The sequence below is a fragment of the Acanthochromis polyacanthus genome, chromosome 13, assembly GCF_021347895.1.
Source record: "Acanthochromis polyacanthus isolate Apoly-LR-REF ecotype Palm Island chromosome 13, KAUST_Apoly_ChrSc, whole genome shotgun sequence".
Taxonomy (NCBI): Eukaryota; Metazoa; Chordata; class Actinopteri; family Pomacentridae; genus Acanthochromis; species Acanthochromis polyacanthus.
Genome location: NC_067125.1, coordinates 2,419,705 through 2,444,834, shown reverse-complemented (window position 1 = coordinate 2,444,834; position 25,130 = coordinate 2,419,705). Strand labels below are relative to the sequence as shown.

At 40.4% G+C, this 25,130-nt stretch overlaps 1 protein-coding gene across 3 annotated transcripts in view; it reads right to left on the bottom strand.

Annotated features, from left to right (window-relative positions):
- Positions 1-25,130, bottom strand: part of si:cabz01090165.1 (uncharacterized protein LOC100333421 homolog) — a 276,030-nt gene that overhangs the window by 192,037 nt on the left and 58,863 nt on the right. The gene's annotated exons all lie outside the window — the stretch shown is intronic.

The following is a 25,130-nucleotide window of genomic DNA, read 5'->3' as shown; positions in this document are numbered from 1 at the left end:
GGAGCTTAAAGACAAAAATGTCTGCATCAAAAAACTGCCAAAAATGTCACCTATTCAAATTATTTTCTGTTTTTACACCAACAGCAGTCCTAATTAAGAGCTGTAAAATATTTATTCATTTTGATATTTTTCCACAATGAGTCACATCAGTCCAATGGAGTCAACATTTGTCCAAAAAGAGTCAAAATCTGTGCAGAATGTGTTAAAGTTTGTCCAAAAAGAGTCCAATCTGTCCAACATTAGCTGAAATATTTCTTCCAAAATTTGTTGAAATTTTGGCAGAATGAGTCAGAATTTGTCCAAAATGACAACAATGAATAATGATCAAACTTTGAAAATGTAAAAAAGCAAAAGCAAAACCTCAGTCAGGCTGCCGTTGTGGGAACGTTCCCTCCTGGTTCTCCATGAGGCTGAACGTTCTAAAAGTTCCTCTGATGAATTTCCTCCTCTCGGCTGCTTCTCTTCCCGGAGACAAAGGCTTATTTTTAGCTCAGAGACGACAAACGAAGACGAGCAGAAGGTTTCCTTTGGAACGCAGCGAGGCTCTGAATGATTCAGGAGACGTGGAGGTGTTCCAGTCCTCTGGATTATTTCTGACCGTCTGAAGACAAACTACGACCACGAGAAGTTTAAAGGACCAAAGCTGCAGAAGCGTTCTGCTGAGAACCACTGAAAGGTCCAAAAAAGAGCGAGAAGGGAAGAAGACGTGGAACAGTAAAAAACACAAACATGTTTGGTGTTTCTTGATTTTTTTACTCAGTTTGCTTGTTAAATGTTTAACAGTTTAATAGTTTTTAGCTTCATTCTTTGGAATAATTTGTTATTATTTTACAGATTACAGAGAATTTAATGTAAAATCAGAGAAAAAGTATGAATTTCCATCTTAACTGTAAAAACAAAAATAAAAAAAGGCCAGAATGATAAATAATGTCAGATAAAGCGGTTTAACCCTCGTGTCGTCCGGCGGGTCAAAATTGACCCGGTTTAAAGTTTGAAAGTGTGGGGGAAAAAAAATTCACAGTAAAACTTCTGGTGTCCACATTCTCAACAGTTTTGGGGAAATTTTTGAACATTTTTTGGTGGAAAAAAGAAATGTTAAAAATCAACCAAAATCCAGTAAAATTCGCTGGATTTTGATTGATTTTTATGTGAATGTTCTTAAAGAAAATATTAGAAGTTTTACTGATATTTATGGAATCACTTTAGATATTTTTAGGATTTTTTTGGGACAATTTTTACTCATTTTTAAAAAATATTTACAAGAATTTTCGTGCCAAATTTGGGGATTTTTTTTAAAATAAAACTTTTAAGAAATTATTCAAACTTTCTTCCTGAAGGTTTTGCAAAATTGCTAAATTTTTGGATTTTTTTCAGACAAGGAAACAATATTTTTGGTGCCTGTAAATGAGGACAACATGAGAGTTAATGGTTTTAATTTGATGTTTTTCCTCTTTAACAATTTATTGTTATTATTTTACAGTTTTTCCTGTTTTGTTTCCGGTTATAAATTGTAGCCTGTACAATTACACACACACACACACACACACACAGAGACACACACATTTGTCATTATTTGAAACAAAGAAAATGCACATTATTGATTTAAAAATGTGATTTTTTTAATTGGCAGAAATCTAAATGGTGTCCACACATAAATGATACTTTTGTTCTTGTACAAGTTAAAAACCTGATCTCTTCCTCTGACCTGCATTCATGTCATTTCTAAATTTCTTTGTTTTTACACCCAAAAAGAACGACTCTGTCCAAACGAAGAGGCAGAACCTGCAGAACTCGAACCCTAGAGTGAAGTTTTTTTTAGTTTCCTTCTGAAAATGTGACCAAACGATGGATCCACGTGGACCGTTTTCCTCACAACTTTCTGTTTAATTAATTAGTCATCAGATCTGCTCGACTGGGTTCACCACAAACAGATGCTAAAAACTGACAACGTTTCACCATTTAGCAGCTTTTATTGTGAAATGAACTCGTACTGGGACGTAGTTTTGGTGAAGGCGTCCAGAGAGAGTCCAGCCTGTGTTTGGACTCATTAAAAGTCCGATATCTGCGACCAGCGGCGCTAAAACCAGGAGTTCCTCATTAAAACGTTGAGCTTCAGAGCAAACAGGAAGGTCAGAGCAGCAAACGGCTCATTAACAGGCTGACATTTAGGGAAAACAGCCTCATTAAAACACATTACTTCAGTTTAAGAGCACGCTGCAACATTACAACCAATTACCAACCAAATAAAAACACGAAAACAACAAAGCACTGGAGCCGAAAAATAATCAGAAAACAGGATTTTAGTAGAAGACGGGAAACAAGGAGGGGAGAAAAAGCTCCTTTTTCATTAAAGTTGCTTCACAAATCCTGATTCTCTGATCAAATAGGAGCTGAAAGATGCCAACAACCATGGAAATATAGACACAAATGACATGAAATAAGCCACGAAATTACAAAAAAGAGGACAAAAAATGAAGTAATGACATGAAATAAGTTGCAAAAGAGACTTAATGAGACCAAGACAACATAAAACTACAAAACAGACACAAAAATACAAAATATCCACACAATTAGACAAAAATTAGACACAAAATAACAGAAATAAGACCCAAAAATGACCAAAAACACACACAAAATGACAAAAAAAGACAAATGATGTGATACAAGACAAAAAAAGGGACACAAAATTACACAAAATACAAAATGGCAAAAAAAAAAAAAACACAGACAAACCCACACAAAAAATGACAAAACAATGAAAATGAGACACAAAATGAGAAAAAAATTAGACAAATGACGTGAAATAAGTCCAAGAAAACACACAATTAGACAGAAAAAAGACAGAAAACAACAAAAATCAGACACAAATACAGAGAAACAACAAGCTAGAGGTAAAAAAGAAGACACAAAACAATGAAAAAGATACACAAGGGACAGAAATATGACAACACAAGTGAGACAAAAAACAACAAAAACAAGACAAAAAATTAGACAAAACAACAAAAATGACATAAAAAAAATTACAATTTTGCATCTTTTCGTGCTAATTTTGCATCTTTAAGTTGTGGTTGTGCATCTTTTTGTGGTGATTTTGCATCTTTAAGTTGTGGTTGTGCATCTTTTTGTGGTGATTTTGCATCTTTAAGTTGTGGTTGTGCATCTTTTTGTGGTGATTTTACATCTTTAAGTTGTGGTTGTGCATCTTTTTGTGGTGATTTTGCATCTTTAAGTTGTGGTTGTGCATCTTTTTGTGGTGATTTTGCATCTTTAAGTTGTGGTTGTGCATCTTTTTGTGGTGATTTTACATCTTTAAGTTGTGGTTGTGCATCTTTTTGTGGTGATTTTACATCTTTAAGTTGTGGTTGTGCATCTTTTTGTGGTGATTTTGCATCTTTAAGTTGTGGTTGTGCATCTTTTTGTGGTGATTTTGCATCTTTAAGTTGTGGTTGTGCATCTTTTCGTGGTGATTTTGCATCTTTAAGTTGTGGTTGTGCATCTTTTTGTGGTGATTTTACATCTTTAAGTTGTGGTTGTGCATCTTTTTGTGGTGATTTTGCATCTTTAAGTTGTGGTTGTGCATCTTTTCGTGGTGATTTTGCATCTTTAAGTTGTGGTTGTGCATCTTTTTGTGGTGATTTTGCATCTTTAAGTTGTGGTTGTGCATCTTTTTGTGGTGATTTTACATCTTTAAGTTGTGGTTGTGCATCTTTTTGTGGTGATTTTGTATCTTGTCAGTGGTTTCAGGAACAGAAATCCTCCAGAATGAAGTCTGGATGTTTTTTTTAAATGCTGAAGGAGGAATCTCTGACATTTATCTGCTGACAGTAGAAGTTCTTCCTAACGATGGAGCGTATTCATGAGCTCCGTCTGACTTTTTATTTCTCCTCCTTCATTAATCTGTGTGAACTTCTTCTCTGGTAGCTGATCGATGGTGTTCTGCTCCTGGGTTAAGATCGGTTCTGACGTTTGGAGGCTCCGGCCGGCCATCAAGTAAAATGAAAGCTGAATAATATATATTAAAGATGTATATTAAAGATGTATATTAAAGCCGGGAGACGAACAGTCATCAGGCGGACTACAGAACATTATGAAAGTTTAAGCTTGGATCAGGAGGCCTCCTCAGACCTACAGCTACATGAAGCTTCTAATTTCCTTCAGACCAGTTTGGTTCTTATTACTGCTGCAGGACAACGCTTCATTCATCCAGTTTGACATGAAATAAGTCAAAAAAGAGACAGAATTAGACAAAAGTTAGACACAAAATGACAGAAATAAGACCAATTTCTAAATTTCTCAGACTCTGAATCGATGAGCTGTTTCTGATTCTTCCTTCTGTGGTTCGTGACTTTAAACCCCTTCAGCCTCCAGGCGACGTTTCCTGCCAACATCAGCAGAAGATTAGAAGTGTGGAAGCTCCAGGAGGAATCAGACCTCCCCTGCTGCTGCTGCTGGATATCAGAGCGGACAGTTGTTTGTCTATTAGCGGCGCTAATCACAGCGAGCCGCCCTCGTCAATAAAACTCATTACATGAGAGGAGAGGGTGCTGCCCCATTTATCAGCCCAGCCAGGTCCAATCCATCAGCGCCGCCACCAAACATCAGCGTCTTCTGCTGCAGACGTGACCCAGCAGAAGACCTGCAGCCAAGATAGCGTTAGCTTTCAATGCTAGTTATTTATTTTTTCTGCAACGAGGCTGTTTTTACAGGCTTGTACTCATCAAATATCCATGTATTGTTGTCTCTGGAGCTCTGTGATTTGTTCATCACTTGTTCTCAACATGTTTCAGATGGAAAGACGGAGACTTTATTCATCCCTTTGGGGAAATTCAAGGCATCCGTCACGGTACGTTGAAGAAAAATAAGGAAACCAACGTGCAGTTAATGTGCAAACAGTGCTGGTCGAAGAAATAAAGGAGCTTTTACCAAGAAATGTGACAAAAATATCTAAAGCCATATTGTGTTGATGCAAAGAAGAAATGAAACAAATAAGATGAAAAAAAATTGCTGTTCTTTGCAAATAATGTCCAAATATTGCTGTTTTTTATGATGAATGTGCAAAATTGTTGGTATTTAGGTGAAAATATACAGTAGTATGGGCTGCTGGTGGAACAACCCACCATCACTACATTTGGAAATCAAAACAAAAACACTCATATAAAGTTATTTATTTTTACCAAGAGATATAATGAAAATATCCTAAAAAGTAAGATCACCACGAAAGATTTGGGCTTTTTCAAAGCCGCATTTTATTTATGCAAAGAAAAAATGGAAAAAATGTGAAGCAGAAATTGTTGGTATTTGCAATAAGTGTGTAAATTTGTTGGTATTTAGGTGATAATATACAATAATCTGGACTGTTGGTGGAACACTCATGTGTAATTGAGTACAAAAACACTAAAATAGCAATAATTTTACCAAATTCACCAAGAAAATGTCAAAAAACATCCCTAAAACTGAGCTCACTATTAAGTTTTGGGGCCTTTTTGAGGAAATATTGTGTTAATTCTCACTTTTCTGCCCACATTAGTGCTTCCTCAGAAGCTCATTTAAATAAGCTAAGCTGAAGTAAGGCTAACGGTTTAAAAATAAAACCACTTCATAGCATCTAAAACGGTGTTTTTGAAGCACAAAGTGGTGAGACATGTTAATCAGACATGACGAGCGGAGCCAGAAGAGCTCGTGTCAGAGCAGCTAATTGGGCTAATCCAGCTGTGTGTTGTGTTGCCAGCTGCTGTGTGCTGAGGTGTGAGTCTGTCGGCTCGCTGTCGTCACGTCAGCCGGCCGCTGCCAGATGTGTCAGCTCGCGTTTAAAGCCTATTAGCGATGTCAAATGTGATCGACAGCAGCTGGACAAATAGAGGAGCTGACAGAAAGATGCTTCCAGCCAGAAACCCACACCGACATCTGCATGCTGCTAGCTTCATGCTCCTGTTAGCTTCTCATTAGCTTCATGCTTCTGCTAGCTTCTCATTAGTTTCACATTCCTGGTAGTTTCTCATTAGCCCCACATTTCTGTTAGCTCCTCATTCTTGTTAGCATCCTATTCCTCTTAGCTCCATATTAGGTCCTCATTCCTGCTAGATTCTCAATCCTGTTAGCTCAACATCAGCTTCTCATTCTGTTAGCTTCTCATTCCTGTTAGCGCCACATTAGCTCTACATTCCTGTTAGCTCCTGAGTCCTGTTAGCTTCTCATTCTGTTAGCTTCTGAGTCCCGTTAGCTCCACATTAGCGCCACATTCCTGTTAGCGCCACATTAGCTCCTCGCTCCTGTTAGTTCCACATTCCTCTTTGCTCCATATTAGCTCCATATTAATGTTAGCTCCACATTCCTGCAAGCTCCTTATTTCTGTTAGCTCCACGTTAGCTCTACATTCCTAATAGCTCTTCGGTCCTGTTAGCTTCTCATTCTGTTAGCTTCTCATTCCTGTTAACTACACATTAGTTCTACATTTCTGTTCGCTACACATTCCTGTTAGCACCACATTAGCCGAACATTCCTGCTAGCTCCACATTTCTGTTAGTTTGTTATTTCTATTAGCTTCTCATTTCCGTTAGCTTCTCATTCCTGTTAGTCACACATTAGTTCTACATTCCTGTTAGCGCTGCATCACCGCTACATTTCTGTCAGCTCCACATTCCTGTTTTCTGTGAGCTTCTCATTTCTGTTAGGTCCTCATTATTTCTACACTCCTGTTAGCTCCACATTCCTGTTAGCTTCTCATTTTTGTCTGTGCTCCATTCGTGCTAGCTCCACATTAGCTCCACATTTCTGGTATCTCCACAATCCTGTTAGCACTTCATTTCTGTTAGATCACTTTCCTTTTAACTACACAATTAGCTCCTGATTGCTGCTAGCTCCATATTAGCTCTACATTTCTATTAGCTCCTCAGTCCTGTTAGCTTCTCATTTTGTTAGCATCTCATTCCTGTTAGCTCCGTATTTCTGCTAGCTCCAAGTTCCACATTTATCCTGTAAATAAATGACGGTACTGCATTAATAATTCTTGCATATTTACTAGATAGGACATATTTATATTATCTTGGTTTAACTTTAATTTTATTTCTAGTTTTACCTTTCAGATATTCTGTGATTCTTGGGTGTATTTTGTTCCACGTAGTACTACGAGTTGTGCTGTTGCTGCGTGACTCATCTGCAGTATATCTGAATATTATATCTACAGTAAATAAGGAATAAGAGCGGTGTATTTCAGTATTTCAGGTTACTGTGTGCAGAATCACAGGCAGCTTTCCAGAGCCGGTTGGCAGAAGAATCAACAGGTTTTTATTTCTTCTTCTTCTTTGCTCTGAATGGCTTCGGGCCAAAACCTCCTACGAGTTTGTAAAATTCGACTCTTTTCTGATTTCACCGAAAGAAGCCAGAAATAGTCTCGACGCCTTTGACTGAAACTCGCTGCAGCTTCCAGCGCCACAAATAAAAGAGACATTTTGGCGTTTTAAATGGTTAAAATAAACCGTTTGGGTCGCAGAAATGTCCACTGTTTGTGTTAGTTTCACATTAACGTTAGCTCTACATTTCTGTTAACTCCTCATTCCTGTTCGCTTCTCATTCCTGTTAGCTTCACATTAGCTCTACATTTCTGTTAGCTCCTCATTCCTGTTAGCTCCACATTAGCTCTACATTTATGTTAGCTTCTCATTCCTGTTAGCTTCACATTAGCTCTACATTTCTGTTAGCTTCTCATTCCTGTTAGCTTCACATTAGCTCTACATTTCTGTTAGCTTCTCATTCCTGTTAGCTTCACATTAGCTGTACATTACTGTTAGCTCCTCATTCCTGTTAGCTCCACATTAGCTCTACATTTCAGTTAGTGCCTCATTCCTGTTAGCTCCTTATTTCTGTTAGCTCCACATTAGCTCCACATTACTGTTAGCACCACATTAGCTCTACTTTCTGGTTAGTGCCTCATTTCTGTTAGATCCACATTCCTGTAGCTCCACATTTAGCTTCACATTCCTGTTAACCTCTAATTTCTGTTAGCTTCTCATTCCTTTTAGCTCCACATTAGCTCTAGCATCGGTGCGTGTGGAGGGTAAAAATAACAACCGAACCCCCAATAATCTCATCAGTTTGTTGCATCGTACAGAAACCTGAAGTCAGACGTGTCACTAATTAGGAATTTAATTATAAAATTGATTGTTTACATAAAAGAAATAACACTTAAAGACACGCTGAGACTTCAGGCTCAACAAAAACCCAAAGACATTCTGTTCTGTCAACAAAAAAGGTGCAAAATTGTTGTCATGTAGGTGATAATATACAATATTTACAATGTATTTTAGCAACTTCACCAAGAAATATGACAAAAATCTTGAATTTTGGAGCCTTTTGAAACCATATTTTGTTTAGCTAAAGAAGAGATTGAAGAAATAAGGTGCAAAAGTTTCTGTTATTTACAGCAAAAGTGCAAAACTGTTGGTATTCAGGTGAAATCTGGTCTACTGCTGGAACAATTCACTCACTGTGGTGGAATCTCATGTACAAACCAGCACAAAAACACTAATATACAAATTATTTTACCAGTTTCACCAAGAAACAGAACAAAAATGTGGGGTTTGGGGCCTTTTAAAGCCATATTTTGTTTATGCAAAGAAGAGATTGAAGAAATAAGGTCCTAAAGTTCCTGTCATGTGCAAAATTGTTGCAAAAATGGCTGGCATTTACAAAAAAAATGCAGAATTGTTGGTATTTAGGTGATGATATTCAACAATCTGGTCTGCTGGTGGAACAATTCACAAACTACAGTCGTACCCCGAGAGTAAATAAGTATAAAAACATTAATGTACAAACTATTTTACCAATTTCACCAAGGAATAGGACAAAAATCTTGGGGTTTGGAGCCTGATGAAGCCATATTTTTGTGCAAAGAAGATATCGAAGAAACAGATTAGGAAGATGTTCTTTTATGAAATGCACATCCATGTTTGCGTTTAGATTTTGCCTGCAGTGAAAAACCTCAAAATGAATCCTTCCTACAGCAGAAAACAAACGCATCCATGAGGTTTTAAGAGTAAATATGGAGTTTCTGAAAGTCAGACTGCAACAGAAAAACATCTTGGTTGGTTTGTTGAAGGATCTCCAGTGCTGTTAGCATGTTAGCGTGTTAGCATGTTAGCTGTACCATGTAGCAGTCGATGCTCGGCTGAAGCTCCTCTCTTACATCTTTTCGATTTTTCTGCAGCTTCACGGCGTCTCCTGCATCCGTCGCCTCTGAGCCTTGTGTTCACCGCTCCAGTCTGACTGAGAAATTAATTAGCGCTCAGATTAGCCGACTCCGCCCTCCGTCTCCATGACAACAATTTGCCGCTCCTCTGCTCCAGTGCCCGACACCTTCTAATCCCCAAACATCTGAGTCTCCGCCTAATGATTCCTAATTCTTCCCCACACAGAGAGCAGAGGATGATGCTTTCTGCTGCCGCTCGTCACCATGAAAACTCAATTAGTCAGCACCAGAGGAACATGGTTCAGAAACACCACGGTAAATCCACTTTCAGATCCACTGAGGAACACCGAAGAGACTCGAGACCACGTGAAGTATGGGAGAAACCAGCAGGACTGACCAGTTTGACCTTCAAACTTTAGAGGATTATTTTATCTACAGATGATCCAGGTTTGTTCTTTCATTGTCTAGAACTTGTTCTGACCAACCACCTATCACATATGATGATACAGCACATAATATTCATGCTTACAGTCAGTTATAGAAAGACATGAGGAGACCCTGAAGACACCTGGAAGAAGGTTCTTTGAGGAGATGAGCATCATGACGTGAAGCATGGTGGAGGCAGCATCATGATGTGAAGCATGGTGGAGGCAGCATCATGATGTGAAGCATGGTGGAGGTAGCATCATGATGTGAAGCATGGTGGAGGCAGCATCATGATGTGAAGCATGGTGGAGGCAGCATCATGATGTGAAGCATGGTGGAGGCAGCATCATGACGTTAAGCATGGTGGAGGCAGCATCATGGTGTTAAGCACGGTGGAGGCAGCATCATGCACATATACTAGCTAAGTATAGCTAACTCGTGTTAGCTTCTGTCTGTTTTTTTTTCTCAGAGGTGAACAGATTTCACGTACACAGACTGATTTTAACAATGGCTAGCTAGCTGCTAACATATTAGCTGCATGTGTGTATTTACGACACTGTTTAGGGAGCAATAATTTCAATGTGAACATTTTACTGAAAGCGTAGAACTCATCTGGTTTCGGTCATGACTCAGTTTTTACTAAAACAGCAGCTAAAACTGATTTCCATATTTCTTTTGATTAAACAACCATGCTAATTAAACTGTCGCTGACTCATTTTCTGTTTATCTCCTGGAAATCTCTAAATATGAGTGAAAACAGACAAAAGACAGGTAGTTTCAGAGGAGATCACAGCCTCGGTTACGTTCATAACGTGGATGTATTTGTGTGGACGTCAGTGTGTTAAATAAAGGTTCTCTCTCTGCAGACTGTTGGTTTGTTTCACCGGGTGTTAGTCAGAGAGTGTTAGAGCCGATCAAAGCTGAATGTGAAACCCGGCTGTGCAAATGAGCTGACAGACAGAAACGATGACAGCAGCCATCAGCAAAACCACAAACACCAGCAGCAGCTCCAAAACATGAACCTGCATCACAGGTTTCAGCTGGATTAGATGCAAAATCAGCAGGAAAAGACAATAAATGTCCAGTAAAAGATGGAAAATGACCACAAAAAGGCGATAAATGTCCATTAAAAGACATGAAATCAGCACCAGAGGATGTAAAATAAGAGATGTTAAATGACCACAAAAAGATGGAAAATTACCACTAAAAGATGATAAATGTTCATTAAAAGATGAAAAATGTCCACTAAAAGACAATAAATGTCCAGTAAAAGATGCTAAATGTCCACAAAAAGATGCTAAATGTCAAGGGCCCTATGAACTTTTTGAAAGGTCTGTATAGACAATTTGTATCTTTTGCAAGGCATTTGTAGATTTTTTGTACTTTTTGGCCTTTTTGCAAGATATTAATCGACCTTTTGTACTTGCCGTTCAATCTTTATAGACTCTGTACTTTCTGCAAGATCTATACAGATATTTTGTACTTCTTGTGAGATATTTGTAGACTTTTGTACTTTTTTATAAGATCTTTATGGACATTGTGTTTTTTGTGAGATCTTTATGGACATTTTGTATTTTTTACAAGATCGTTATAGACTTTTTGTACTTTTTGCAAGATCTTTATGGACTTTCGTAAGTCTTTTATGGACCTTTTGTACTTTTTGAAAGGTACATATAGATATTTTGGTGTTTTTTTTTTCAATGTCTATATAGACTTTTTGTACTTTTTGCAAGATCTTTATGAGGTTTTGTACTTTTTGCAATGTCTATATAAATGTTTTGTAGTTTTTGCAAGTTCCACATAGATTGTTTGTATTTTTTGCAAGATATTTATAGACTTTTTCGTTCTTTTTTTGTAAGGTTTATCTAGAATTCATCGTGTCCTGCATTGCCTTATCATGACAATGAAGCTCATAATTCCAATTTTAAGACGTTGAGTTCAGTTAATTAGTCTTTCTTACAATTAGAGGCATTTTTTATTGGCACTTCCAGCAGCATGAACACAAGTCTGAGGTCGATTTTCCGCATCATGGACCAAATTATCATATCTGTGAAGACAAGTTTTCAATTTGTGATTTCAATTAGAAGCTGATTATGTGTTCACGCCTCCTGTTTGTTCATTGATTCTGTGTTTCACCACTCAGTTACATCCAATAAGAGCATAAACAGGAAGTCGATCCAGGATGGTAATCCAAAACCTGAAGACGTATAATTTGTAATAATTAGAAGCAGACGAGCTGTAAATGGTTAATTAATGATCATAATTACCTCTCCTTCTTCCGTTAAACTGATTACCTGAACAGCTGCTGCCTGATTGGTCGGTTTGACACGTGAAGGTGAACTGAATTAGACAAAACACAACAAACTGCAGCCTCTAAAATGATAACCGGATCAATAAAAGTCTGTTACACAAGAGGAAGCCAGTAAAAGATTGCTCTCCTCGTATGGGATGGGCTGTTGTTGTGCTTTCAGAGCTGGATTCTCTGCTGACAAACGAACTGCAGCATCTAAACTTAGAAAACTTTAACGGCACCGCTCCATGTTTGTTCCTCTTCAGTGAGCTGCAGCCAAACCGTCCCCACAAAGCTGCAGCTATTGTTTTAGCAAAACCTGACAGGACTCTTTAAGATGCAAACTCACCATTTCAAGATGCAAAACTGCAACAAAAAGATACAAAATTGCCACAAAAACATGCAAAATTGTCACTTAAAGATACAAAATTGCAGCAAAAAGAAGCAAAACTGCAACAAAAAGATACAAAATTGCCATTTGAAGATACAAAATTGTCACTTAACGATTCAAAATCGCCATTAAAAGATGCAAAATTGCAACAAAAAGACACAAAATCCTCATTTTTGTGTCGTCCATTAGAAGTTGTGTTTGCTAAACAGCTTCCTGTGAGGATCGGTGATGCTGCAGTAAAACTGATTCCTACCGTACGACGAGCTCCATTAGAATATCTCCTGCTCTAAATGCAAACTAACTAAACTTAGAAGACTTCTGGCTGTTTGTCTTCAGTGAGCTGCAGCCAAACTGTCCCCATAAAGCTCCCGCTATTGTTTCTATAAACCCTGACTGGACTCGGAACAATCAGCTGAGAGATAATATTTTCCATTGTGTTCTCCGATCCCGTCGATCCCAAACCTCCCTGCAGCGGCGGCTTCGTGCCAGTCCAGCCCTTCATTCTGCTCCAACAACCACCGGGCCGCCAGCACCGCCGTTGCCGTTGCCATGTCGCCCAATAAGACTCGTTAAGATCAAAGAGGACCGTTGACTCTCCAGGGAAGGCCAGTCGAGCCCAGAGGAACGCAATTAAGGGATCCTCCTCTGCGTACCTGATGCTACGCTAACGAGGGCCTCCGTCGCTGTCCGTGTGCACAGACGTGTGTTTTCTGCTAAAAAACACACGGGAGGAGCGTGCACGTGAGCCTCCAGCTGCAGCAGGGCTAGTGGGAGTGTAAATTGAAAGCGATGGGTGGTCTCGCAGGGAGATGAGACGGATAATGGAGGCTAAAAGCTCACCTCTAACGACACAGACTGATGGCTACAATTACTAGAATCGCTAATAGATTCAGTCTAACTGCCGCTTTAATGTGATTTTTTATGAATTGCGGGTATAACTTTGATCCAGAACGAGCACATTTAATTTAATTACACTCAGAGTTCGGTGATTGGCTCCTCCGAGGCGGCGGCCGTTAGAAGACGTGTTTACTAAACAGCTTCCTGTGAGGATCGGTGATGCTGCAGTTGTGTTCAGATTGATTTCTACGGCACAACAATGAGTGCTATTAGAATATTTCCCTCTACAAATGCAGCAAAGCCGCTAGAGGGTCATGAAGTGTTTAAAGAAGAAGCAAAAGATGATAAATCACCACTAAATGATGGAAAATCACCACTTGAAGATACAAAAATACCACTAAATGACGCAAAATTGATACTTAAATATGCAAAATCACCACAAAAAGACGGAAAATTACCACTTAAAGACACAAAATTGCCATTAAAAGCTGCTAAATCGCCGCTAAAAGACACAAAATCGGCACTAAAAAATACAAATTTGCCAATAAAAGATAGAAAATCTTTACTTAAATATACAAAAATAAATACTTAAAATTGATATGCAAAATTGATACTTAAAGATGCAAAATCACCACAAAAAGTTACAAAATTACCTCTTAAAGACACAAAATTACCAATAAAAGTGAAAAATCGCCGCTAAAAGATACAAAAAATGCCACTAAAAGATACAAAATTGCCACTAAAAAATGAAAATTTGCCACTAAAAGACACAAAATTTCCACAAAAAGATACAAAATAACCACTAAAAGAAATGTAACACTTAAAGATGCACAATTGCCACTAAAATGCACAGAATGATCACTTAAAGACACAAAATCCTCATTTTTGTGGCGTCCATTAGAAGTCGTCTGCTAAACAGCTTCCTGTGAGGATCGTTGTGTTAAAACTGATTTCTGCTCCATACTTTAAGAATATCTCCTGCTCCAGATGCAGCAGAACCTCCAAAGGGTCATGAAATGTTTAAAGGAGTTGGGAAAGAAGAGAAAAGCAATCTGATGTCTGCTCTCTGGTGGAAGGCTGCAGATTATTACCTTCTCAGGTCTGTAAAGATGAACAAACCTCTCTTTGGAGCCGTTTTACTGCGCTAACCTTTGACGAGGGCTCATATTGCTTCACTTTTCGGGGCCAGGAGCCAAAAAAAACTTGATCAAACTTCAGACCTCGCCTCGACTTTTTCAAACTGGATGGAAAGACGACTTGGCAATAAGAGAAACTCTCCATCAGCCGCCCTAAAGTGCCCTTTATTTCAGAGAGGTGGTGATTTATGCAGCATTTTAATGGAGCTGTGCAGCGCCGGGAGGGGAGAAATATCAAATATTAAGCAGAGTCGTCCCTTCGCCAGGTGAATCCTGAACGTACAGCTGCAGGAAGTCAAAGGTTCTTTGTCGTCAATGAGGCACTGCGGCACATTTTTAAACCCACTGCTGGTTTTTCTGTTGAAAAATGTGGACACGTCTTTAAAAAATCCATCAGACTGTCAAACTTAGAACAAAGAAGATCATCTGTTGGTGTCTTTCAGAGGAACTTTTATCAACAGAACTAAAAGATACAAAATCACCACTAAAAGATACAAAATTGACACCAAAAGATACAAAATTGACACCAAAAGATACAAATTTGCCACTAAAAGATGCAAAAATGCCACTTAAAGATACAAAATCGATACAAGAAGATGCAAAATCACCACTAACAGACACAATATTGCCACTAAAAGTCACAAAATTGCCACTAAAAGACACAAACCTGTCACTAAAAGATGCAAAATTGCTACTGAAAGAGAGAAAATTTCCAATTACAGACACAAAATATCCACTAAAAGATACAAAAGATGCAAAATTGCCACAAAAAGATACAAAATCATCACTTGAAGATACAAAATTGTCTCAAAAAGACACAGAATTGCCATTAAAAACATACAAAATTTCCATTTAAAGATCATCTGTTGGTGTCTTCCAGAGAAACTTCTACCACCAGAGCTAAATATTTGGTGTTTTCTGACGGTGTTTTTCTGAAATACCACCATGTCTGTGAAGTCCTCAGGGCCAAATTCTCCTTTTTCCACTGTTACAAACCAGACTAGAAGTGGTTCAGCTGGTGAACCTTCTAAGAACCAGTTTCCAGAGGCTAAAGATCTCACATCTACACAAACATCACAAACAGCTCCAATCGATGCTTTAAAAGTCGCTGCAATCAGAGGTCGGTGTTGGGGAGCACCAATCGTTGGGAGGCTAAATTTCCACCATTCTACTTTGGTTTCATGTCTGTTCGTTGGCTTACTTCTTCTTTTGGACGTCTGTTGTGTTGAAAACAACCATTTTAGACTTCCTGATGGTCCTAATGGTGTCGATCGATCAGTTCTTGTTTCTAAGGCTGTAAAATGTTGGAAATCCTGGTTATTCAGCCCGATCTCACGAGGATTCGTGAAACTGTCACGTAAATTTTTGTTTCGGCTTCGTGCGCACCAACACGATTTCGTCATGTTTTTCGTGCCGCTCACCACGAAATGCGCACCAATGTATTTTAAACGGCGGACTTTTCGTGCCACTCAGAACGTATTTCAAAAGAATGTGTATATTATATTTTTAATGTAAAACCGTGGCGAATCCAACGCTATATTTTGCATGACATCGTTCCTAAACATAACCCTAACCATAACCCTAACCATAACCTAACCATAACCTAACCATAACCCTAACCATAACCCTAACCATAACCTAACCATAACCCGGTGGTACACTTACCAATTTGCATAGGAATTTCAAGAATGTCCGGCGGCCGGCGGCCGCAAACGCGATCACACAAGCAGTATACGCCGATGGACAGCTTAGATCGTCATGAATCCGCCGGTATAAACCACTTTCAGATGTGATTACCACAGCAAAAAACATTTCGTGGTGAGCGGCACGAAAAACATGACGAAATCGTGTTGGTGCGCACGAAACCGAAACTAAAACTTACGTGACAGTTTCACGAATCCCCGTGAGACCGGGTTGGGTTATTTGGCCGCTGAAACCAAAGGAGACCAAAGCTCTTTATAGAATTTTTTGGACTTATTGCAAGATATTTGTGGACTTTTTGCAAAATCTTTGTAGACAGTTTTGTACTTTTTACAAGGTCGTTTTGGTAATTTTTGCAAGATCTTTACAGACTTTGTGTTTTTGCAACATCTGCTGCTCTTCCTTTTATCGTTGAGTCCAGGTCTTCTAGTGTTTCGTCTCGTCTTATAATTTGTCAGAAACTCAAAAAAATCTGTTTTCTATCATAAACTGAAGAAGCTGCACCTCTTTTGAAAGCTTGAAATCTGATTTTTTTGTGTGAAAAACTTGATTAAATAACTAATTTTGCAGCTAATGTCTGCTATTTCACAACAACCAACAAGAAAAAAGAGGTTCATTATCTGTAATCGGTGGAGTTCAGACTGAACCTAAAGCTGCTGCCGTCGTCGCTTTCATGGATTAAGAGCAAAAAGCTGCCGTCAGGTTTAATTAGTGAATCACTTCTGACTCTGAGCAGCAATTATTTCTTCATTTTGTGTCCCTGAAACGCACAAAAACACAAATAATGTGAATTTAAAAGGCAGCAAAGTGCTTCAGTTATTAATAAGGGAGGTAAAGATCAGGACGGGTTTGGTTTTAGAGTAGAACTGCAGCAAATAATGAGTTAGAAATCAAATATTAAATTAATCTGCAGGCTCTTTTTATCATTAATTCAGCAGTTTTAAGGACTTTTGTCAGATTGCAGCTTCTTAATTGTTGATATTTTCTAGTTTCTTTCCTCTTCTGTGGCAATAAACTGAACATATTAAAAAAAACAGATATTTGCACGTTTCTCACCATTTTCTTCCGTATTACAAACCAATAAGCTTGTTTATTAGTCTAGAAAATAAATCAGAAATCAGAAATTTAAATCAGAAATTACACTCTTACAAATAAAAGAGTTGGTTCACATTCACCACTGTGGAGGAACTTCCAAAATAAAGCTCTATTTTGTTGGATTTTGGATCCATTTGTAACCATTTATCATTAATATTTACTTAATTTTATTATCTCCAAACATGAAAACAATATTGTGGATGTTTCCCAATAAAATGGAGATTGTTTTTGCATTTTTGCTCGTGGCAATCTTGGAAAAGTTCTATCCTGGACTGAAATAAAGCATCATAACACCCCAAACTTCCTCTAATTTCTTATTTACTGTATTATTTTCCATGATATCAGTGCTGAAATATTACAAAAACTAAGTTTAAAGACTGAAACGAGCAAAACAAAGCGTCAGAACTTCACATAATTAATTTTTTCTGCAGCTTTTTCATTAAAGCTGTAAAATGCTCCTCCAGGATCTCCTGAAGTTTAAAAGCAGGCAAGTCTGTGTCTATCAATGCTAATGTTAGCGTCTAGTTTAGCAAAACAACAAAAATGAGACACTAAAGGACCGAAACGAGACACAAAACAACTTTCTTTTACAGCGTGTGATGGTAAAGCTGGAGTTGTTCTGGATTTAAATGAGCTAAAGCAGGTTATTTTTGTTATTTTCACTGTTTCTGAAGCTCCTGTTTTCCTCTTTCTGACAGGTTTGAACAGTTTATGTTTTTTTTTTTAAATAAATCACTCCAGAATCCAGATGCAGCTTCACTGACGGTTTGCTTCTTTAAACATCAGAGAAAAGTCTGTTTTTTTTCCCGTCGGTGAGTCTGAGGACGACGCTTCGGTTTGAACAAACTTCAAAGGAGCAGACTGGAAGCAGTGAAATGAGAGGAATCTGTTCATGAGCAGATCTGGGATCTGGGACGTCTTCCTGGAACTCCATCAAACATCTGAAGGAGGACAAGTTTTCTTTTTAACTTTAGACATACATTTTAAAAAAGTGAGGAAATCCAGCTCCTGATGAGCTTTCAGAGGATCCATAAGAACAAGAATTAAGACGTTTGCTTGGAACAATTAGGAGAAAATCTAAGTAAAAAATAAATAAATCCTGTTTCCTTTAAGGCCACCAAACCACACGGTTATAGATGATAAATTAATCACACAAATTGACCACAGTTTGTTGGAACTGAACCTAAAAATGTTAAAATATTTCACATTAAAATAACGCACTTCTAGATATTGTCATAAAATGTACAAAATTCAACAAAACTTTCTGTTTTTAAATGAATTTACATTTCAAGTGAATGAAAAAAATGTAATAAATATGTGGTTGAATCAGAAACCTCTGAAAACAGAACAAGAAGCAGAAATATATCTCCATAAATCAGGATGTATTAGATATTATTTCACAGCAGCTAACGCTACGCTAACAGCTAGCGACTAACAGCTAGCAGCTAAGTTCGCAGGCAGCCACAGATTAACTTGAAACAGAATCAGGAAAACAGGAGCTAACAATGCTTTGAGATCTGCACCTTAGTGGGAAATGAGAAAAACAGAACAAGAAGCACAAACATCTCCATAAATCAAAACATTCATAGCAGCTAATACTACGCTAACGGCTAGAAGCTAAGCTAGCAGGCAGCCACAGAGACCTTTACTGATTACCAATAATTGTGGATTTTGTATTTTCAGACTCTTACAGTCTTATAATCTGCTAAATCTCCGCCTACCTCCTGCTCCAGCTTCACTGTGACGTGGGGAGTAACACGTAATGAACACATGAGCACACATAAAACATATTTAAAGCACATGTAAATGCACAGATGCATGAAGTCACACCTACACGCATGCACACGGACGGCATTAACACGCAATAAAAGCTCCTGCAGCAGGAAGTGTGAACACAGAAACACTGGAGCAGATTTTATTGGAGCAGAAAAGAGCAGAGAGAAGCTGCTGCAGTGAAAACATCATCCATCACTGCTGCTATTTACAGCTAAAGTCCTGTTTTATTTCAAACAGGAAGACACCTGAACTTTAACTCACTGCTAAAGCCACGTTTTGTTCCAGAAAGATCGACTGGAATCACAGGATTTCAGATAATAGTAATAATACAAGAGTATATATAATATAGAATAGTAATAATATACTAGTACAGATTAAGATGGCGCTGTGCGAGCAGCAGCTGGTTACGGGAGCTCTCAACCCTTTTTTCTTACTTTTCGTTTTTTCTATTGTAAATAGGCACTTTTTCCTATTTTTCCTTAAAGTGGGTGAAGCTTTGTGCCATCGTGCATATAGGAAACCCACTTTTATCACACTTTTATTCGGAGTTGTGCTGTTTTTTGCACTTTTTGGACTTGCTTCAGGTGAGCCCTCTGGGCACAGCGGCGGCCGCTCTGAGGAACAAAGACGCTACACACTGAGACCCTTCTCGGCCTCCGCAGCTCCTCCTTTCTCTACACGGAGAGGCCCCATGTCCCCGCGGATATACGGAGGAAAAGAAGAGGCTGCAGAGGAGGACGGCGAAAGCGCAGGACTTACTTTCCCTCTATCATCATGGAGAACGTCCTCTCCATCACCAACAAGGTAGAGGAGCTGGCCACGCTGACGCGGCTGAAGGAGCATCGTGAGTGTCGCCTCATGTGTTTCACGGAGACGTGGCTGAATGGACATACACCGGACTCTGTGGTTTCCCTGAACGGTTTTACACTCGCGCGTGTGGACCGGAACGCGGTGGGAAGCGGCAAAAAGTCTGGGGGAGGACTGGCTGTGTACGTGAATGAGCGGTGGTGTAACCCAGCAAATGTGCACGTGAAGGAACAGCTGTGCACGCGGGACTTGGAGATGCTTACGGTGGCGCTGCGGCCGTATTATCTACCGAGGGAGTTCTCGCACGTGATTGTGTTTTGCGTGTACATCCACCATCAGCTCATGCAGGGACAGCGTGTGAAAGACTCCACAGCGCCGTGAGCGAAGCCCAGAGCCGCCATCCCCGGGCGCTCGTCCTGATCAGTGGAGACTTCAACCACGCCTCCCTCTCTGCCTTTCTCCCTACTTTCACACAGTATGTCACGTGTCACACACAGGGTGATAAGACACTGGACTTACTGTATGTGAATGTGAAAGGCGCCTACACCGCTGCCCCCCTCCCCCCACTGGGCCGCTCTGACCACAACCTGGTTCATCTGCTCCCCCACTACACACCCAAGGTGAGAAGAGGACCTGTGCAGAAGAGAACTGTGAAGGCATGGACAGATGAGGCCAGTGAGAGACTCAGAGACTGTTTCCAGACCACAGACTGGAGCGTGCTCTACAGTCCTCATGGAGACGACATCGATGGCCTCACGCACTGCATCACAGATTACATCAACTTCTGCGTGGACAGCACTGTGCCAACTCGGACGGTACGGTGCTTCTCCAACAACCACCCCTGGGTCACCCCTGAGCTCAAAGCCCTCCTGAACCAGAAGAAACGGGCTTTCATCTCAGGGGACAGAGAGGAGCAGAAGAGAGTGCAGCGTGAGCTCCAGTGGCGGATCAGAAGGGCCAAGAAGGACTATGGGAAGAGGCTGGAGGAGAAGCTGGTTCAGAACAACGCGCGGGACGTGTGGAGAGGACTTAAGAACATTTCTGGACATGGACAGAGTGCCAGAGGGACAGCTGATGGAGACCAGCGCAGGGCGGATGAGCTGAACTGTTACTTTAACAGATTTGACTCTCCCCCCACCCCCTCTGCCCTCTTTCCTGCTCCCCCCTCTTCACACATCCCCAGCCCAGCAGACCCTCCCCTTCCTGCGACACCTTCACCGGCCCCCAATTCACCCACACGGACTACTCCCACCCCCTGCAGCCCACCTCACTCCCCCCTCTCCTTCACACTGGACCAGGTGAGGAGAGAGCTGAGGCGACTGAAGCAGAGGAAATCTGCTGGACCAGACGGCATCAGTCCCAGGCTGCTGAGGACCTGCTCAGACCAGCTCTGTGAGGTCCTCTGTCACCTCTACAACCTGAGCCTCAGCCTGGAGCGGGTCCCCGTCCTGTGGAAAACCTCCTGTGTGGTCCCAGTCCCTAAAACAGCTCACGCCAAGGAACTGGCCCACTACAGACCTGTCGCCCTCACCTCCCACCTCATGAAGACCATGGAGAGGCTCCTCCTCCACCACCTCCGCTCAGTGGTGAGCTCCGACCTGGACCCGCTGCAGTTTGCCTACAGGCCCAACATGGGGGTAGAAGACGCCGTCATCTACCTGCTGCAGCGAGCGCTCACTCACCTGGAGAGCGCCGGCAGCGCTGTGAGAGTCATGTTCTTTGACTTCTCCAGCGCCTTCAACACCATCAGGCCGGCGCTGCTGCGGGGGAAGCTGGTGGACGCGGGAGTTGATGGACATCTCGCTGCCTGGACCACTGACTACCTCACTGACCGTCCACAGTACGTGCGGCTGCGTGGCTGTGAGTCAGAGGTGGTAGTCTGCAGCACGGGGGCGCCCCAGGGCACCGTCCTCTCGCCCTTCCTCTTCACCATCTACACCTCGGACTTCACCTACAACACGGACAGCTGCCATCTCCAGAAGTTCTCCGATGACTCCGCCATTGTGGACCGTGTGTCTGAGGGGAACGAGCTGGAATATCGGTCGGTCATCATGGACTTTGTGGACTGGTGTGAGCGCAACCATCTGTGTCTCAACACCAGTAAGACGAAGGAGATGGTGGTCGACTTCAGGAGAAGGACACTCCCATATCCACCAGTGAACATCCAGGGGCAGGACATTGAAACAGTGGACAGTTTCAAGTACCTGGGTGTTCACCTCAACAATAAACTGGACTGGTCCCACAACACCGATGCTCTGTACAAGAAGGGCCAGAGTCGCCTCCACCTTCTGAGGAGGCTGAGGTCCTTCGGAGTGTGCAGACCTCGACTAAGGACTTTCTACGACACTGTGGTAGCCTCTGCTTTCCTCTACGCTGTCGTCTGCTGGGCCCCGGGCAGCACAGAGCGGGACATGAAGAGACTGAACAAGCTGACCAAGAGGGCCAGCTCTGTCCTGGGCTGCCCACTGGACTCTGTGATGGATGTGGGTGAGAGGAGGATGTTGACCAAGCTCTCATCCATCATGGACAACAGCTCCCACCCACTGCACCGGACTGTAGTGGAGCTGAGCAGCTCCTTTAGCACGAGACTCAGACACCCTCAGTGCAAGAAGGAGCGCTACCGCAGGTCCTTCATCCCCACTGCCATCAGACTGTAGAACACTACTGTGTAGTTGTTATTATGTGCAAGATTTATTATCTTGTTCTTGCACTTTCGTGACTTTTGCACTCCTGTTTTTTGTTTTTGTTTCTAAGAGCCCTGTAATGTTAAATTTCTCCTTTGTGAGATTAATAAAGTCTATCTTATCTTATCTTATCTTAGTACAGTATAACATATAGTAGTTACATTATAATCTTATTTTGTAATTTTTTGTCTTCTTTGTCTAGTTTTGTGTCTCTTCTATGTAGTTTTGTGTCTTATTTTATTATTTTGCCATTTTTTTGTAGTTTTGTGTCTGACTTCTTTCATTTTTGTCACATTTTTTGTCATTTTGTGTCTCTTTTGCTATCTTGTTTGCGTTTTTTGGCCATTTTGTGTCTTGCTTTTTCATTGCTTTGTGTCTTCTTTGTCTAATTTTGTCTCTGACATATTTCATGCCATTTTGTGTCTCGCTTTTTTTTGTTTTGTTTTGAGTGTCATTTGCATCATTTTGTCACATTTTGGAAGAAAACCCAGATTTTTTTGTGTTTAGACTGTGACAGTTTTTGTCTTATTTTTTCTTTTGACATTTTTTTGTCATTTTGTGTCTCTTTTGTCTCATTTGTGTTGTCACATTTCTGTCGTTTTGTGTCAGATTTTTGTCTAAGTTTGTGGGGTTTTTTGTCATTTGTGTTTTTTCTTCCTTTCCTTCGTTTTGAAAAGTTTTGTTTCTTGTTTCAAGTCTTGTTTGTCTAATTTTGGATCCTAAACCAGATTTTGTCTTCAGACTGTCACTTGGATGGATACAAAAATAGATCTGGTGTTAGTTTTTAGCTTTTTTTTAATATCAAAATTTTAAAAAAAATGAAGTAAAATATTGAAAGGGGGAAGTTATTTTACTGCAGGAATGTTAAAAATGTAGGATTAAAGCTCTGACTGGGTACTTTCTACTGGAGCTCATCTTCAAACCTGAACTTCAGTGTGCGTGTCGGCTGAAGTCCTAAAAGCAGAAGGAACAGCAGCTCATGATCACGTTAATCATACTCCCAACATTCACACAGATGTGTCCGACATGCCTGAGCAGCAGCGTATGGAAACGGTGGCGTCACACTGAGCCAATGTGCTGACAGGAAGCTAGTTTTACCATTTATACAGATATTCCTTTAAACCCCATAAACAGGAGGTTCTCCTGTAGTGGCTGCATGCAGGGTCATGCAGAGAAGAAGAAAAACAAACTCCAAACTGTGTATTTTACAAGATTATTCATTGATTTTAGTTATAAAATGCACAAACCACTGATTTCACCTCCATGTTGTGCTGCAATCCCGCTAAAAGACATTTTTTGCACTAAAATTAAACACAAAGTACAGTTAATTTCCACCTGAATCCAGTGATTCTCCTCGAGCTAAAATAATTAAAATTACACCGAAGATGGCTCACTGAGTTCCCCAAACAATTCATCTCAAATTCACTTCAAAAAAGTGAAATAAAGTGCTCTAATGTCAGATTTACTGAAGTTTAAACATAGATGCTAGTTGAAAGGTGGTACACAGAGAGGCCTCTCGTCTCCACGAGCACAACGGTGCTCATAGAGGAGGTTTTCTAGTGAAATAAGGAGTTCTAATGTCTGATTTACCTAAGTTAAAACATGGAAGCCACAGCACATGCTAGTTGAAAGGTTGTACACGGAGAAGCCTCTAGTCTCCACTACAGTGCAGCTCTGCAGACAGCTGTGAGACCAGATATTTGTTTGAAAAGAGAGAAATAAAGTTTTGTAATATCAGATTTACCCAACTTAAAGCATGCAGGGTATGTCAGATTTACAAAAGTTACAGCATGTAGGCTACGTCAGATGCTAGCTAGAAGGTTGTACACAGAGAAGCCTCAAGTCTCCACTTAGTTACTGCAGTGTAGAAACTCTAACAGCTAGGAGACCAAAGATGAGCTTAAAATGAGTAAAATAACATGTTGTAATGTTCGATTTACCAAAGCTGAAGCATGTAGGTTATGGGAGATGCTAGCTAGAAGCCTCCAGTCCCCACTAGCATTGCAGTGCTTATAGTGAAGATTTTCTAGTGGAACTAGAAGTTCTCACGTCAGATTTACCAAAGCTGAAGCATGTAGGCTACATCAGATGCTACCTAAGGCTGTGTACAGAGAAGCTTCTAGTCTCCACTTAGTTCCTGCAGCATCTCAGACAGTTATGGGACCAAAAATGATTTAAAAACAGTGAAACAAGGAGTTCTGAAGTCAGATTTACCCAGCCAGAGTAAATACAGTAAAAGAAAGCAGTACCATATTACAGTCTAATGTAGCAAAAGTCCAAATTGCCATTTCTAAAAACACAGATTTACACGCTTGGCCTATTTTCTAGTAGTAAAGCATTTTCCTTTTGGAGTTTGGAGGCACAAAGTAGCACCTAAATCCATCCACATACTAGTAATGTGTGATTTTTACTTAAAGAAGCCAACGTGACTCTTCCGTGACTCCTCGGTGATCTGATGAGTCCCGACGCATAAATCTGAGCTGCACTGGTTCGATAACCCAAACGCCCTGAAGCGCATCCTAAAGCTGAAATCAGCGGCTCCATTCCAGCACACCTTCTGGCAAATTCAGTGAACATCAGCTCACGGTCTGCTAGCCGTCTGATCGGACCGCTGACGACAAAACAAAACCTCAGACTGAACCTCACCACACGGCTCTGAGAAAAGACGGATCACTTCCACATTAATCAGCGTCTTTGTTAAAACGGAACGTGGACGATCCAGGATGATGTGATATCATTATTCAGCTGTCGGCCTGATAACCAGCAGCTCTATCAGGATGTTCAGCTGCTTTTACTTGTGTTT